General features: G+C 38.8%; 1 pseudogene; it reads right to left on the bottom strand.

The window, feature by feature from the left end:
• Positions 1 to 1,535: 1,535 nt before the first annotated feature.
• LOC125164781 (52 kDa repressor of the inhibitor of the protein kinase-like) overlaps positions 1,536 to 16,989 on the bottom strand; it is a 35,983-nt pseudogene continuing 20,529 nt past the window's right edge.

The following is a 16,989-nucleotide window of genomic DNA, read 5'->3' as shown; positions in this document are numbered from 1 at the left end:
AGTAATATGTGAGCTGACCTTGAGAAAATATACATATAGTGGAGGTTCAAATACTTACATACCAGTATCTAGTTAATGGCATATTCAATCCTCCCACATTTTTTCCTAATGCTCATCATCCTAGGGTCTCTAAGTATTTTCTGATTCCCTGGCTCTTCACCAGAGCAAAGTTGGGCAGAGAAAGGAAAAATACCCTGGGTCACCCACACTAGCACTGTAAGTAATCTGTTAAATTTGGGGCCTCCTTTTCCAGAATTAACCCTCACATCTGCTTGCACCGGTGCCATATTATTTTAAATACATTCAACTTATGGCCTTGCTTTATGTATGCATCAATATTTCAACTGACCTACAAATGTCGGCATATAAAAATTTGCTATTATAAATACTGATGTTAATATGATATAGGAGGATGATAATTAAGCTTGGATAATTTTATGAATTAAAGATAATTGGCATTGAACCAATAAGGCACATTTATGCATTATGTATTTGCTAAATTAATTTCTTGCCTACTTTCTTAACATAATATTCAAGTGCCCTGTCTATTGATTTTGTGTTATGAGATTATGCCATTTGTTGTGTGAACAAACTGTACTTTTATTTTTTTAAGTAAAATTCACATTTTATTGAAATAAACTCTACAAAATTGATTTTCTTCACCAAAAATAACAGCAATATTTTCTGTATTATTCCTAGATACACCACAAAACACTTGTTTTTGTAGGTTTTCCAGGTTTTGCTTATAAATCAAGATGGGGCAGTAGATATAGTCGTGAAAAAGATAGAGGAAAACAGACAAATCAGTTGTCAGTATCCATGGCCTCTGATCTTGACCATGAAATAGAGGTGTTCAACAAACACCTGATAAAAAGCTTATGAAGATGTACGCTCAACAAAGGACTACAAACAGCAACAACCTAATGTGCACCAACAATGGCAGGCTCGCCCATTCAAACTGTAACTGTAACTTGTTCCTTTAGGTTCATTTGATAAAGACAAAATCTACACTGAAATCCTTGCTTGGCAAGCTCACCTGTTTTCCATTCTCTCTCTCTATATCTCTCTCTGGCTGTCTGGTAACTCTCTTAACTGTCCATTACAGATTTTTAACAAACTTCACACTCCAGGTCACTTGTGAGCTTCATTGTAACATTTTATACAATGTATTCCTTTCTCCCACACCTCTTCAAAATCTGTTTCTTCCAAGAACTGATAACTCAATACCTGACAACTGGATCCAGTGATAATAAATGTTGTGTCTAAAATGACCTCACTAAAACAATTCCAAAGCACGATTAGCAGAGATCACACAGAAGTGTAATGTGGCACTTTCAATGCTATCTTCTGGAAGAACAGTTATGTCTCCAAAGCATAAGAGTTCCAACAGGGGCCATTTAAGTAGGCAGATCATCAATGACTAATGGACTCAATGAGAGGTTGACGGGTCAAGATATTCAGTGATTAAGTGGCCTACATACATGTGACAGCTTTTCATAAGATGTTTTCAAATTTCTTACAGATTTTTCCAAATATCAAACATAAGAGAGAGCCTACTTTAAAAGTCTCCTAGGTATTTTTAATGGTGTCTGAGTTATCTGTAGGAAGCTCTGACTTAGTTGTATAGAGTTTGATATAGGTGTCCACCATTAAATCCAGGTCATGTTTTATATCAAAATTTATGTTAAGCAAAGCCAAGATACTTGATATTTAATCTGTCAAAATGTTCCTCAGGTACGCCTTGAGATGCTTTTGCCCATTTTCATAGCATTCATTCTCAACCTTCATCACAGGAAGAATATATAGGACTTTCGGCAATGCATAAACATTAGGAAAAAACTTGATGTCTTGCAGATGCAGGGCTCCATAAATGGTGGATGGAAGCTCCATATCTTTCCCTCTGTTTCCACCTGATTCTCCAACAAAGCAGCTCAGCTGAGAGTGTGTCGGCGTTGGGTAAGTCACTCCTGTATATGTCAGCATGGTGCCCCTCCGATGTATTAAATTTGAGCTGTCCCATGACAGAGGGTACCAGAGATAAGCATTTAAGAGCTCTGAAGTGCTGTTCTGAGAATGTACCTTTCAGTTCCTGAATAATGCGTTCCACTGTTGGGACATTTAGAGTTTCTTATAGTAAGGTAGAGTTACTTTATAGTAACTCTCTCAGAGGTTAGCTGCGATTCCACATTACCTTGCTGGGCTCTGCGAAACTTCCCAGGGAGTTTCAGCTGAATATCAAGTTTAGTTGCCAAATTTGTGGCTTCGGCAGACCAAAATTCATGATCAACTTCAATATTTTCCATCACTTCTTTAGTGAATACAGCACTGCAACCAAGATACCGGCGGCAAAGAAGACATTGGAAGTTTGCCCTCGAGATTTTTCCCAAAGGCTCTTGTAAAAGATAGAACATTTTTAAGAACAACAATGGTAACAATGAAATCAAAATCTGTTACTGTGCTACAGAGTACAAATGCTCAACCAGCTAAACAGTTATTCCATCTAATGTTTGTATCACTATACCGTCTAAACTATACCATAAAACAAGTGCTTGTAGGAGGTCCTTTAAAATTTCAAAACCATTATGCCTGCCTGTCCACTAAGAATGGCAAATTTCCCTCATTTCTTTACCTTTTTCCTCACTGCTCTGAAAGAGGACAGAAATGAGACTGTCAAGCTCTAAAAGCATTTGTAGAGTTCGATGGAAGGAAGAACGGACTTCCTCAATTGTTCCTAATACAACAGATACTCCCACAACAGGCACGGATTTTGCCAACCATGTATTTAAGGGACAGGCAGAGCAAAGTGTGTAGACAGCTTGGGGATATTTCTCTAAAGTCCAGAAGCAACAACTTTCATTTTGGAAGAAAACCCATTGGACACAGCGTTAAGCCTGGCCATGACAACATTCCACGTTCAGTCCCCACTTCTCAATTACCGCGGTGTGAAATTTCACAGCCAAACTTTCTGGATCAGCTTCGTGAGGCACGAAGGCCACAGAGTCCTCTCTCAGGTTATGAGACTCCTCAACCAAGCTCACCAACACAGGCAAGTGTTCTTCCTCTGCTATGTCCACTACATCATCAGTGATGATGGAAAGAAGTGGGAGTCTCTCACTTCCCTGAGGGTTTCCTCCCGAACACAGCTCTCACAGACCTCTAGCATCTGCCTCTGCTGTGTTTTCGAGCGGAACAATGCGTTAACTGCTGTTGTCTCAAAGAGCTTTCTTGAACCTCTTCTCCGGAATTTGCACCGCATGCGAGCAGTGCTTGAAAGTTACCAGGAGTAAAGAGACCCTCTGGGGGCTCATCAGTTTCATGTCTGTCCACAGGTATGTCTTGTTTCCCTACAAGAATCAAAATTTCACATAAAGATTTGAAGTACTTTTTGTTTTCTTTCTGTTCAAGGGTTAAAGGTAAAATGTCTTCATCCTGGTCTTTACCCCCTTCTTCTGCACTGGGGTTCTGAGCATTGCTGTTGTTTATTTTTTTATGTTTTTGTTCCTGTTCAGAAGTTTCATCCATTCTTTTCTGTTTCAGAGTCTCAGGACCCAATTGAGTCTTCACTCAAGTCTTTCGTTCATTTTCTCTGTCTACTATGATAGACACAAATGACTATCAAATGACTGGTCAAATGACTGGTAAGATCAAATATTGTTGATATCGCATTATCTCAAAGAACTGTCCTGTAAGGCCTCTCCCAATGACTTCACAAGTATCTGCTTCAATTAATTTTGACAAATAAGATAACCCAATCATTCTTGAGTTTGCCGATGCCTCTGCAAAATGCACAGTTCTACAGATCATAGAGGTCTCAAAGTGTTTGGCACGTAATCAGTAATGTCTATTTAGTGGATCGGGTGTTTTATCTTCTAAGTCTGCTGTCCTGCAATTCTCCACCCACTTCTGGCATCTGGAAGCATCCCGCGGGAACCTGGAGAAAGCCAGGTCTCACTGAGGGCTCTCCCTCGTGCAGTGGGGACAGTGCAGAAGTTTGGCCTCAGGGGAGAGGCCAGGCTGGCTGGCTCAGCAAGAGGGCGGGGGGGGGGGGGGGGGGGGGGGGCGGGCGAGAACTAAACTGTACTTTTAATTATAGTGTAAGAACTTCTGTAGCGTGAAATTAAGTTATGAAAAGCAAAATGTAATATACAATTCCCTTTTAGGATATTCTAGCACTTAGGAGTAGTTTTAGCTGCAAGTAACAGAAAACCTGACTGGTGGCTTAAGCCACAGGGACATTACTTAACAAAAAGACCAGAGAAAAGCCATCCCAACATTGAATCAGTGGCTCAATGATGTCATCAGGATGCAGGCGCCTTCAAATTTTCTGCTCCACCATCCTCAGTATGTTTTTAATATTTTTCCTCAAGGTCTAAGATAAGTATCACAGCACCTTGTTTTCAACGACAATAGGATTTTCCTAGTGTATTACCTAAAGATTATTTTCCAGAACAGGTTCATATGCTCATCCAAACAAGTCACTGGCAAGGAGCAACAAGACTGTCATAAGTGCTTTTACACCAAACGTGATTTATACCCGGAGCCGGGTACACTGGCATGGAAGTAAGCCAGCAATAGAGTCCGTCCCATGTGTGACACCTCTGAAGCCAAGCACGTAATGGAGATCCTACCAGGTAAGTAAATGGCGATATTCTGAGTCTTGCACATTAGAGTCAAAGCTGAAGAGAAAATATGCTTATTGGCTTTGGCACTGGATCATCCCCACTGAATTACCTCTAAGTCCACAGGTCCTCTCCTGAATGGACAGACACCACCTCTAATGTCAATAGTAAGAAACAAGTGCCACTGTCTACTATCCCCAGCTGGGATCCGGCAAGGACGAGAGGGGAAACAAAGAGACAAGGAGTGGAGAGCATCTGCATGTCTGCAGATGGAAACTAAAAAAAACTATGAAGCCTTAGGTCTAAAAGTTTTGCCAAGAAACCCAGATAACATTTTCTTCTACTAACCCTGCTGGGAAAACTATAGGAGCTTTGAAGTAAGGGTCAGAACACTGCTTCAACTCCAAGATGAAGGAGCTTAGGAACAACGATTACCCTCATCACCATAAATCATCTTTGTGACATTACGTCTCTTTTAAAATAGAAGTAAGGGGTCAAATTTGTGGGTTAAATAATGACCCCTACTAATTATACATGTACTGCAAAATAATTCAAAAACTGCTTTAGGGACACCTGCATGGCTCACTCTGTTGAGCATCCAACTCTTGGTTTTGGCTCAGGTCATGATCTCACGGTTCGTGAGTTTGAGCCCCGCATCAAGCTCTGGGCTGACAGCTTGGAGCCTGCTTGGGATTCTCTCTCTCCCTCTCTCTCTGATCCTCTCTTGTGTGCTCTTTCTTTCTCTCTCTCAAAAATAAATAAATAAACTTTAAAAAACTACTTTGGAGCATAAGCCTGGCAATTTAGCTTATTAAGAAAGAATTTTCCAGATTTGCAATCAGAATGTACTAAAGAGGGAAAAAAACAAAATATGAAATTAAAGCCATAATCAGCTTAAGTGGAAACAATAGTATCTGTTCATGATTGCCATTCCCATCATCAGCTGAATTAGCAAAAGTCCTGGACTGCATGACTCCAAGCTTCAAATGACTTAGGACTGATCCAAGCTTCAAATGACTTAGGACTGATACTCAGCAGTGCCTTGTAGTGGAAGGAGACAAGTCATTCACTGAGGTGGCCAGCAGTGAGCCTTTAGGAAAGCCGCTTAAACTTTATGGGTCTTGGTTTCCTTATCTATAAAATTATAAAAAATAAAGTCTGTGCTACAGGGATGGAATGGAAACAAGCCAAATTAAACAAAGGATGCTCATTTATTATCATACTGATATATCAAGTTACGTTCTTTTTAGAAACATCTTAAATATATGGGTCACTAAATAAAACAAATACATGGGAGGGGTGTCTGGGTGGTTCAGTGGTTAAGTGTCTGACTTCAGCTCAGGTCATGATCTCACGGCTCGTGGGTTTGAGCCCGTGTCAGTCTCTGTGCTGACAGGTCAGAGCCTGGAGGCTGCTTCAAATTCTGTGTGTGTGTGTCTCTCTCTGCCCCTCCCCCACTCAAAATTAAATAAAACATTAAAATTTTTGAAAAAAAAACAAATATATGGGGAATGAAAAGCCCAGAGAAGGATCTTCGTTTAACACACTGTTGTGCCAATTTATTTTTTCCAATGTAGTGGTTTTAATCCAGACTATCACAGTATTCCATAGGAGCTGTTAGCTACAAATTATAGATATTTCGTATGTTTCAAGAAATTGAAAAGTGAAAATGACATGAAATCCCAGTGCAAGTCTAAAGCCAAATGTGGTTAGAAAATTTTTGACATTAAGCCTGGTTTTCAAAATAAATCTCTGAAATTTAAAAAAATGCTTGGGAATTTATACATTAAACCATTTGGCATTTCATTTTCTTGTCCTTTTAATATAATATCAATGAGGATATAATCGATACATGGTAGGAAAAAATGAACAAATATCTCTTCCCATCTTCTATGTCACTGTTACTTTCTAGCTTTGTCTTTATCTCAATTTTTGTCTCTGTTAACACGCAACCACACACACACACACACACACACACACACACACACACACACACATCTGGGCTAAGGAGCCAGGCACTGATTTAGAGAGGGAAGGCCAGGGGAGTGCCTGACTGGCTCAGTCAGTAGAATGTGTGACTTTTGATCTAGGGGTTGTAGGTTTGAGCCCCACACTGGGTGTAGAGATTACTTAAAAAAGAGAGAGAGAGAGAGAAGGAAGGCTGGGATCCAGATAAACACTAACAGAGGTTAGCTCCAAAGCAATCCATCGACAATTACCTCTCTACCGTTAGAGCCTCGTCACGTGTACATGTATGTGTGTGTCAGCAATATGCTCTCATTTTCCTACTTTCCTCCTTAAGTGTTACCCCCAAGTGTTCATTTTAGTCTGCAAGAGACAGGCAGGGAGGGAGGGAAGATAATTTCCAATATAATTACGCACTTCTAGTGCCACCATAGCTGAACACTGTGGCTGGTTTATGGCTCTGGTTGGTAATTTACATATCACTTTCCTCCTCCTCTCAAAGCTGATACGTGTTTTCTAAGCATCTATTTCACTTCTTATTATCTGCAACTGATCCTTAACAGATACTTTCAGAATCAAACTTTTATGTTCCTCTATTTTTAATGATAAACCACCTATGGTTCTACTTTTTTGACTTTTTTTTTCAACTTTCTGCCTTTTTCCCGATAAAAGGCATGAGTTCCTTAATAAAATTCATTTTCTCATTCCAAAAATGTTTTAAATGTTTATTTATTTTTGAGAAGGAGAGAGAGCACGACTGGGGGAGGGGCAGAGAGACAAGAAAACACTGAATCTGAAGCAGACTCCAGGCTCTGAGCCGTCAGCACAGAGCCCAACACGGGACTCGAACTCACAAACTATGAGATCATGACCTGAGCCGAAGTCAGACGCTTAACCAACTGAGCCACCCAGACGCCCCTCTTATTCTCATTCTTAAACATTATGTGTACATTCACATTCTTAAATATTATGTGGGCTACCTCTTCCCTGTTGACTCCAAATTAGATTTTTTTATGAGGCATGTCCCCATTAGATATGCACCCTTGAGAATAGATGGGTGCCCAAGTCTGCAATGCATACAAGAAAAATAATTCGAGAGAAAGTTTTTATATACTTTTTCTTAGGATCCTAGGACTTTATATTAAGAAGGCAATAGGTTCAACTACTTTGTAGAACACTTACACTTTCCTTTCCTCCTGTCACACACACCCAAATCTATAACACATTAGAGTAAATGGGGAAGATCAAAAGACATGTTTAGAGTATTTGAGATAATGTAAATCATCCATAAAAGACAACTGATCCTGAATTATAGATGGTTCTATTGTTCTAAATAGTCATACCCTCCAAGTGATGTTTTTCTAATGAGATGAAAAGAGGAGAAAATGCATTTCTTCCCCCCACCCTCCCTCCCTCCCTCTCTCTCTCTCTTCTTCATTTAGAAAAAGAAGGAAGCCACGTAGTACTCCATTGTGTATATAAACCACAATTTTTTATCCATTCATCAGTTGATGGACATTTAGGCTCTTTCCATAATTTGGCTATTGTTGAGAGTGCTGCTATAAACATTGGGGTACAAGTGCCCTATGCATCAGCACTCCTGTATCCCTTGGGTAAATTCCTAGCAGTGCTATTGCTGGGTCATAGGGTAGATGGATCCTGAGAAATGTAACAGAAACCCATGGGGGAGGGGAAGGAAAAAAAGGGGGGGTTAGAGTGGAAGAGACCCAAAGCATAAGAGACTCCTAAAAACTGAGAACAAACTGAGGGTTGATGGGGCGTGGGAGGGAGGGAAAAGTAGGTGATGGGTATTGAGGAGGGCACCTTTTGGGATGAGCACTGGGTGTTGTATGGAAACCAATTTGACAATAAACTTCATATATTGAAAAAAAAAAAAGAAAAAGAAAAAGAAGGAAGCAAAGTTTGTCAACAGACTGAATTTCTTCAGGAGATTCTTTTTAAAGGTAATGAGACTGTTTCAGATGCTCCCGAAAGGACAAAATGGGAGAACCTTTGGCTCACACCCACTTTCCCCAGCCACTGCCTTTGATTCTATGAGAAGAGACTTTTCAACCCCACAACCTGCATCAAGCACCTATTCTGTGCCAGACCCTGAGCTAGGGCTTGGGAAGAATAATACACAGTCATGTGTCTAATAATTTCCCAGTTTGGAAGGAGAAACAAACACATGGAATAATAATTAAAATACCACGTGCTGAGAAGCATACTAGATAGAGGTACAGGCAAAGTATTCACGGCTCATAGAAAGTTCTTTCAGCTGAAGTCAGGGAAGGCTTCCCAGAGGCAGTGGCACATTACAGAGAATAAAGAATGAAATCTGTACCAACAAGTCCTAGTTCTCCCTCCTAGTTTCCCCAGAATAATTCTGCAGAAAGCAGCCCAACAGCATATTTCTTTAGGATGAATCATGTTGCTGGGCAACTACCACCCCTAACAGCATTTCTAAGAAAAGCAATTAACTAGCAATTTTCCTTTATTATTTCGCTCACCCACATAATTAAATATTCTTAACGTACTCATTTCATAGTGCTTTATGCAGAATGATAACACTATCTACTGTATACTAATGACAATATAATTAGGCACCAGTTTCACATGCTTTGATGTATTCTTTCAAAAAATTATCCTAAAATACAAGTTTAATGTGAGGTTAAGAGTGCACTAAGTCTTTTCTAAGACACCACTGCTTGTCTTTATTTCACACAGGGAAGTATCTTGAAGTCTTGCTTAGATTACTCTGGTTTTCAAGGAAAACTTAAAGGTCTATATGAATATATTTAAAATGTCACTGGTTCCTCAAAATCACTCCCAAGATTTCTGTCAGTTTTCTCATTTTGCTTTCAAATATGATTACTGTCATTGTGATGTATTTATTATACCATATAAACATGCACACATATATAAACATATACACATGCCTACCTATGTATAAAACTTTGCATGTGTTATATTTTATATATACAAACATATACATATGTGGTTATATATATGACACACATATATGTAATAAAAAGCCCTTTAGCCTTGCCTCAAATCTCATCTCTATGTCTTACAAATATCAAAAGTTATTTTTCCTCAATCCCTTTCATGAAGTCTTTGTGGGTCAAGCTAAAAATGTTAACTCTAGATATGGTTTCCTTAGAGTTACGTACTATGAGGCACATCCTGACTCTTCTATTGTACCCCATATATATGATTTTAAATTCACTTTTCTCAAGTAAGGAGGAGTATATTTATTTCCTTTACCTTCACCATCATTTATGCAGTTTCAGGCTGTGTGGGAACCGAGTTCGGAGTTGCAGAGCAAGACTTTCAATAAAACAAACTGGCCCCCATTGATAATTATGCACATAGCTTGGCCCTTTCTATCCTAACCTCTCCTAGGAGAGTTTCCTTTGAAGGTTATAACCTCCTGCTTTTTGAAGTGTACCAAAACCAATTCTTGGTATGCTCAATGTTTCAAGAGATGACTTAACATTTCCAGCAATAATATTTCAGTTATATTTAACATTCTTGTTTTCAATGCATTTTTGCCTCCTACTTATGCCCACAAAAGTTTACGTGATCAGGTAAAGCACTTTAAGATACAAACCCCTTAAAAGTCGGGAGATAAACTTTAATGGCTATATTTAAAAGCTGTGTTACAATAACTTCCAAACCAGGGCAGCTGGTGGCTCAGTCAGTTAAGCATTTGACTTTGGCTCAAGCCATGATCTAGAGGTTCATGAGTTTGAGCCGCATGTCGGGCTCTGTGTTGAAAGCTGAGTTTCGAGCCTACTTCAGATTCTGTGTCTCCCTCCCTCTCTGCCCTTCTCCCACTCGTGCTCTGTCTCTCTCTCTCTCAAAAATAACTTTAAAAAAAACATTAAAAAAAAAGTTGAAAAAAACCCAAAACTTCCAAACCATGACATGGTTGACATGGTTAACTTTGGAGGAAAGCAAAACCAAGGGTTTGCCTCAGGTGAGTCAATCTTTGGTAGGACTCAGACCAAAGTCTCTCTGATTCCTCACTCATCAAAACACACTGCCTCTGTCCTTTTCCAATGTATACCTTGTGCACAAAATTACAACTTCTGTGCTGTGTCAAAGCTTATGTGCTACTTTCTTCTACTTTGCAGACACTACAAGATCGTCTGCTCCACCCTTTTCTTAAGCTGGCTTTGTGCTCAAGAATGCTGGCCAAGGTTGTGCCAAAAACTTTCTGTTGGGTTTTTTTTTATTTGTTTTGTGCACAATTATCATTAAGGTCAACGGGTAACTATCAAGCAAGTCATTTATCTGTGCAGTGGCTTAACAAAAATTAGGCTGTATCATTCTTTCAATACCTCATTAGTCAGTACTGCTGATGCTCCTTTGTCATTAACCATAAGCCACCTGGGATTTTCTAGCTCTGCTATATATAGTTGGTTGCCTCACAAGAATAGAGGCACATAAGCATAATTAAGGACCTATTTATTAATGTCATGCAGGAGTGTGGAGTGTACACTTTACAGAACATTTTGTCTTAAGCGAGGAGGTTGGTTTTTCCAAAAGCCTAATTCATATGCTTCCATGATTCTGAACACTAGCAATCTAGCATGAACACTGAGAGATAAGACAAACATCATTTCTAAGAGTACTTTCTCTGTTTCTGTCTGTAAACACTTAGTTGCTTGAAAAAAATAAAAAAATTTATTTTTTTAAGTTTTATTTCTTTATTTTGAGAGAGAGAGAGAGAGAGAGAGAGCATAAGCAGGGGAGGGGCAGAGAAAGGAAGAAGAATCCCAAGCAGGCTCTGCACTGTCAGCACAGACCCTGATGTAGGGCTTGAACTCATGAACTGTGAGATCGTGACCTGAGCCAAAGTCAAGAGTCCGACACCCAACCAAATGAACCACCCAGGCACCCCTAAAAAAAAAGAATGTTAAAAGGAAGATTATCAAACAAGAAACATCTAGCACCAATCTGAAATCAGAATAGAAGCTTTGGTTTTGTTGAGAAGGATTTCCACATGACAGCTATTAACATTTTAGTGCTCCTCTCCTGCCATTCTTTACCACCAACCACTCCTCAGCTCCTTCACAATAGCCCTTATTTTCTTGCTCTTGTTGCCTCCTTTCCATTTAAACCCTCGTTGCCAAGAGAAACAGTGAAATGTACCATTCTCAAGGTTTACTCCTGTAGAACACTGAGGCTCCAAGAGACGGACAGAGACAGCTTTTTAAATCCAATCTGGGTGGCTTTGTTTTACGACTTTCAGGAGTGGGGAGAATTCACAGATTCATTTTTCTCAGTGTAATGTGTTTGTTCTAAACCTTTTCCTTAAAAGGTTGACATATCTGTAGCTCATCTATACTAGAATTTGGTTTGAGAAGGTATTTATAGCATGAAATGATATTCTTAAGCTTAATAGAACAATTGTTCATAATGTTTTACAAAGATGATTATGACTTTCAAGAGTTCTCTCATGTGAGCCAGTTTGGGTTTCTAAATCTTCTTCTTGCTTCCAATTCCTCCCAGAATCATTCTTCTTAAAACACCTCTGATCTCATTCCTCGATGAAAAACTTTAATTGGCTCACCATTATTTGTTGCACAAAATCCAAACATCTGAGCAGAGTTCCCAGGGGTCCTTTGAGCTATATTATAGTGCATTGCTTTTACAAAATAAACTTTCCTTACTTCACACCACAAGGATTGATATGTGTGTGTGTGTGTGTGTGTGTGTGTGTGTGTGTGTACACAGAGTCATATCACACAATACACACTCGATGGGGTATTGTCATTCATAATACAATACATTCCTGGAATCTATATGATTTATTTTTGCAAAGAACCCATGTTTAATTACATACTTCATTCTGAACCAAGAAACTTATATGAAATAAATTACATGCCCATAGTAATAGGTGAGAAAATAAAGCTAAAAATACATATCCTAAGGACTTCTGGATATAATAAAATTATCCTTCAGGTCAAATATGAAATATGATCAAATACTGTAATTGTAGATCACCTCAGGGACTGATGCAAATATAGCACATATGAGCACTCTAGTCCATAATATTTTGTCTAAAATTAATATGCAGACTATAACAAACACTGAAATGCTTTAATTTATACATTGTTTATAATTGCTTAATTCATAATAATAATGTTTATCTAAGAATTTAGAAATATTCAGTTGAGTAATTTGGAGTGCTCCAGTCTCTCTAAGAAAGCTATCCAAAGAAAACTTAGTGGGTGTCTTTTTCTTTTTACAGTAAATGTCCTTATTGTCGGTAGTATTCAAATTCATTCTAGTTCCTTTAGAAATATTTTTTACAGGCGCCTGGGTGGCTCAGTCAGTTAAGTGTCCAACTTCAGCTCAGGTCATGATCTTGCAGTTAGAGGGTTTGAGTCCCACTTCAGGCTCTGTGCTGACAGCTCAGCTTCTGTGTCTTCCTTTCTCTCTGTCCCTCCCCACTCATGCTCTGTCTCTCTCAGAAACAAACATTTAAAAAAATTTAAATAACAAATTCATTCTAGTTCCTTTAGAAACATTTTGACATGCCCATATATTTTCGTAGTTGTTACGTTGTTTCCCCTGCTGAAAAGCATTTTTTTTCTTTAAAAAGGATGGTTCCAACATTTCCACATTTCAATGTGTCTTTCTTAGTTTAGCGGAAGCTGGAAGCAAATTGAATAAACACCACAATTTTTTTTTTTAAAAAATGGGTTCCATTCGCCATTTTTTGATACTAGTCAGGGAGGAGTAATTTTTAAAGACTCATATATTTACATTTTTTTTAGTATAGACAATTTAAAAAATTATTTTAAACCATCTCCTATCTCATAACGGAAGCTCAAAACATTATTTGTACCTTTAGTCGAACAAAAGAGCCATAGGCCTTTATGATTTCATTAAGTAAGAGTTAGGGAAAGATCAGAACCTTAGCAATGAAAGCTTACCACAATTCAGCTTTAATATCAGAGCCACTTGTTCAACTACCCTTTTTCCTTTACACCTTCGGGAACATCGGTTGCAGGGAGTATGGCCGGAGTCGCAAAAGATGAGTCTGCAGACAAAGTGCAGTTAAGTGAAGGTCCTCATACTCAAGTCGAAACGAGGCCCCGACTCCAGAATGAAGCTTCTTTTTATTAGGATAATTGCTAAAGACTATCTACATAAAGTCAGCTAAGCAAGTGTGTTAATCAGTCTAATGGTTTAGCATTTCAAGGCTGAATTTCGAATTAATTGATTTCTAGAACACTAGGAAGGGTCAGGTGTGAAGGAGGAACGTTAATGGCTCTAAGGTGTTCCTTACCAGCCGCAGCTGCTTTCAGCTGTGTAAACATGTCCTAAGGCCTTGCACCCTCTCCAGCCCTTCCCTTTTGAAGCCTTTTCCTTTGATGCTTCTCTCCTGCATCTCCCACAAACACGAGTCAAAAGAACCCAAGGATGAGACAGTAAATTAGTATGACTTTTGAAAGCTGGCAGTATCTAGTAAAGCTGAACTTATGCATATCTTATAACCTAGCAATTCCATGCCTAGGAATATATCCGACTCAAACACATACACATCTATTCAACAAAGACATGTCCTGTCATGTTCATAGCCAAACTATTCATAAAGGCCAGAAACAGAAATGCCCAAATTCCATCAACAGTAAAACTGATAAATACTGCATTTTTACACATTATTCAGAAATGAGGATGATTGGCACATACATATAACTCAATAATTCTCACTAACGTAATATTGAATGAAATAAGTCCTATCCAAAAGAGTACTTTTGGATAGGCAAATAATGTCTTTAGTATACCAAAACAAGATCAAAGTATAAAAACAGGCAAAAGAAGTCTATGCTGTTGAAGTCAACATCACAGTTATCGTTGGTGGGGAGAGCAGATAGGAGCCTGAACAGAGCACAAGGGGGCTTATGCGATGCTGACAATGTTGTTGTTGTTTTTACTTGAGAGAGAGAGAGAGAGCAAACAAACAGGGGAAACGGGCAGAGGGAGAGTGAGAGAGAATCTTAAACAGGCTCTACACTCAGTGCACAGCCCAATGCGGGGCTCAATCTCACGACTGTAGAACTCAATCTCATGGCTATGAGGTCATGGACTAACCCGAAATCAAGAGTTAGATGCTTTACCCACTGAGCCACCCAGGTGCCCCAGTGTTTTGTTTCTTGATCTAAGTGCTGGTTACACAGTTGTGTTCAGTATCGAAAACTTAATGCTTTTTACACTGATGCTATGTGTACTTTCCTGATATGTGTATATCTTATTTTGGTAAAGTTTTTTTAAAGGGACCCAGGAAGTCAAAAGCACTTTTCTACATCTACAAAGGGAACATGACCTTTTAAAGATTTTAAGGTTTTCTGAGTATCCCAGTAAGACCAAATGGAAATGTTATTCAAAGGAGGCACAACTCAGCCAAAATTCAATCTAGTTGACTTAGGGTTTTTTTGTTTTTGTCCTTTTTTTTTTTAAGAAAAGACAATTAGAACATTGGGAATGAAAGTAAGTTAATATCTCAGTTGCACCAAGTAGTTTAAGGATCACCTTCAACACAGTTCCCATAAAAGGAAGTACTTACAATATACCAGCCCAGTTTTTTAAATCAGATCTAATTCCTATGAAGTAGAAAAATGATGGAGAATTAAACTTCATGGGGAATCTCAAAAGGTCAAGAAAGTGACAGCTTGTCTTCCTCTGGAAATTTGCTGTGGCTTCATCACCATGAAAATATGTTTCTCCACCCTCACCATCACTTCCCCCAAATTGTTTTTCTTTAACAAGTCAAATACTCAGAAAAAACATTCTTACCAACTATTCTGCCATTGTGACATGGCTGTAAACTATACTTCCCAAGACTAAGACATGATATATTGTAATGATAACAGCTGGACATTTGGAAGAAGTTAGCAAGTGACCAAGCTGATACTTTAAATCTGGACTTTATTCGGATGCCAAATAGCATATTTCTGAGATCACATTATCTTCTTCAAGAGTCAAACATACAATCTCTTTGCTCAGGAAATTCCACAGGGACAAGATATAGAGCAAACCATAAATATTCAAAGAAGAGGATGTGTTGATGGATCTGGTTCTTGCTTACTGAAAAATTAAATACTCAGACCTGGGCAAGAACTCAAGCTTCCTTCTTCATGGGAATAAATGCAAAGTATCTCTTCTAATTGGTTCCTCTTTCTTTATCCTCTTTTTCATTTACTCCTAGAATAGCCAAAGACACAGGACTGCCTGCAACACAACTTTATGTATAGCCCTTTGGAATGTCTTTATTTCACCAAATGATCTCTTTACCATCTAAAAGGACATATGGGCCACACCTGAACATGCAAAATAAATATATGCCTAAAGCATGTCACACTTTTGAGAACACGTTCCTCTCAACTCACAGATGCTGAGAGTGTTAAGATTTGGAAAGAATATTTAGATTATTTTTATTAAAGCCTTCATTGAAAAATCAAATTAGGAGACTCGGCTAAGGGCATGTAACTAATTAAAGATTAAGTTAAGACTAGAATCCAGAATTGCTGATTCTTAGTCTAATACTTTTTTGTGCTATCTCAAAATGTCTTGACTCACAAGAAATTATATGAACGAATTACAATCCAGTTTTGTGGGTTATGCATCGCTACTCAAGCAAAGCCAAGAGTTGTAAGCCACAAGAGGTAAAAATAAAACTTTCTGATCTATGAATGGGACATTCTTCAAAGAGGTACATGGTCTGGTGGAAATGCCCAACTCACACAGCTGTTGTATGTACATGAACAAGAAGGAAATAAAAAGAAAACAGATATCTGGCTGCCTCAATCAGTGGAGCATGTGACCCTGGACCTCAGGGCCATGAGTTCAAGCCCATGTTGGGCCTAGAGCTTACTTTAAAATAAAAAAAAGGAAAACAGAACACACATGCATGTGCATATACACACATGCTCTCTCCTTTACCCTACTTTATTCCACCCTGACAAGCCACTTACATCCTAAGAATACTGGTGAAGAAATAGATAAGCAACAGACTGTTTTACCAGAGAGAAATGGAGGGGTCAAGTTCACCAGAGATGGACTTTGTCAAGGACCTAAAGAGTCAGTACAAAAAGAAAGGAATTCTCATTCATTCTATCATTCAGTCAATACTTTTGTATTTCATGCCTGTCATGTTGAGATATGGTGCTAGTGAGTGAAGACACACAGTGAAAGACACTGGTCCCTGCCCTCAGAATGTGGCAGTTAATTGGGCATACAACAGTTGCCAAGCAGTGTGATAACTGCCACCCATGGTAGAATACAGCAGCTGAGACAAAGGGTTTCCAAGGGTGGAGGTTGGGAGATGTAGGGAAGTAGAGGGGAGGAGAGGATAAGGGGAAGAGTTAATGCTAAGAAGATCCTCCTA

The sequence above is a fragment of the Prionailurus viverrinus genome, chromosome A1 (genome assembly GCF_022837055.1).
Source record: "Prionailurus viverrinus isolate Anna chromosome A1, UM_Priviv_1.0, whole genome shotgun sequence".
NCBI classification, from domain to species: Eukaryota; Metazoa; Chordata; class Mammalia; order Carnivora; family Felidae; genus Prionailurus; species Prionailurus viverrinus.
The sequence above is the reverse complement of the archived record's forward strand: the minus strand, read 5'-3'. Positions and strand labels throughout refer to the sequence as shown.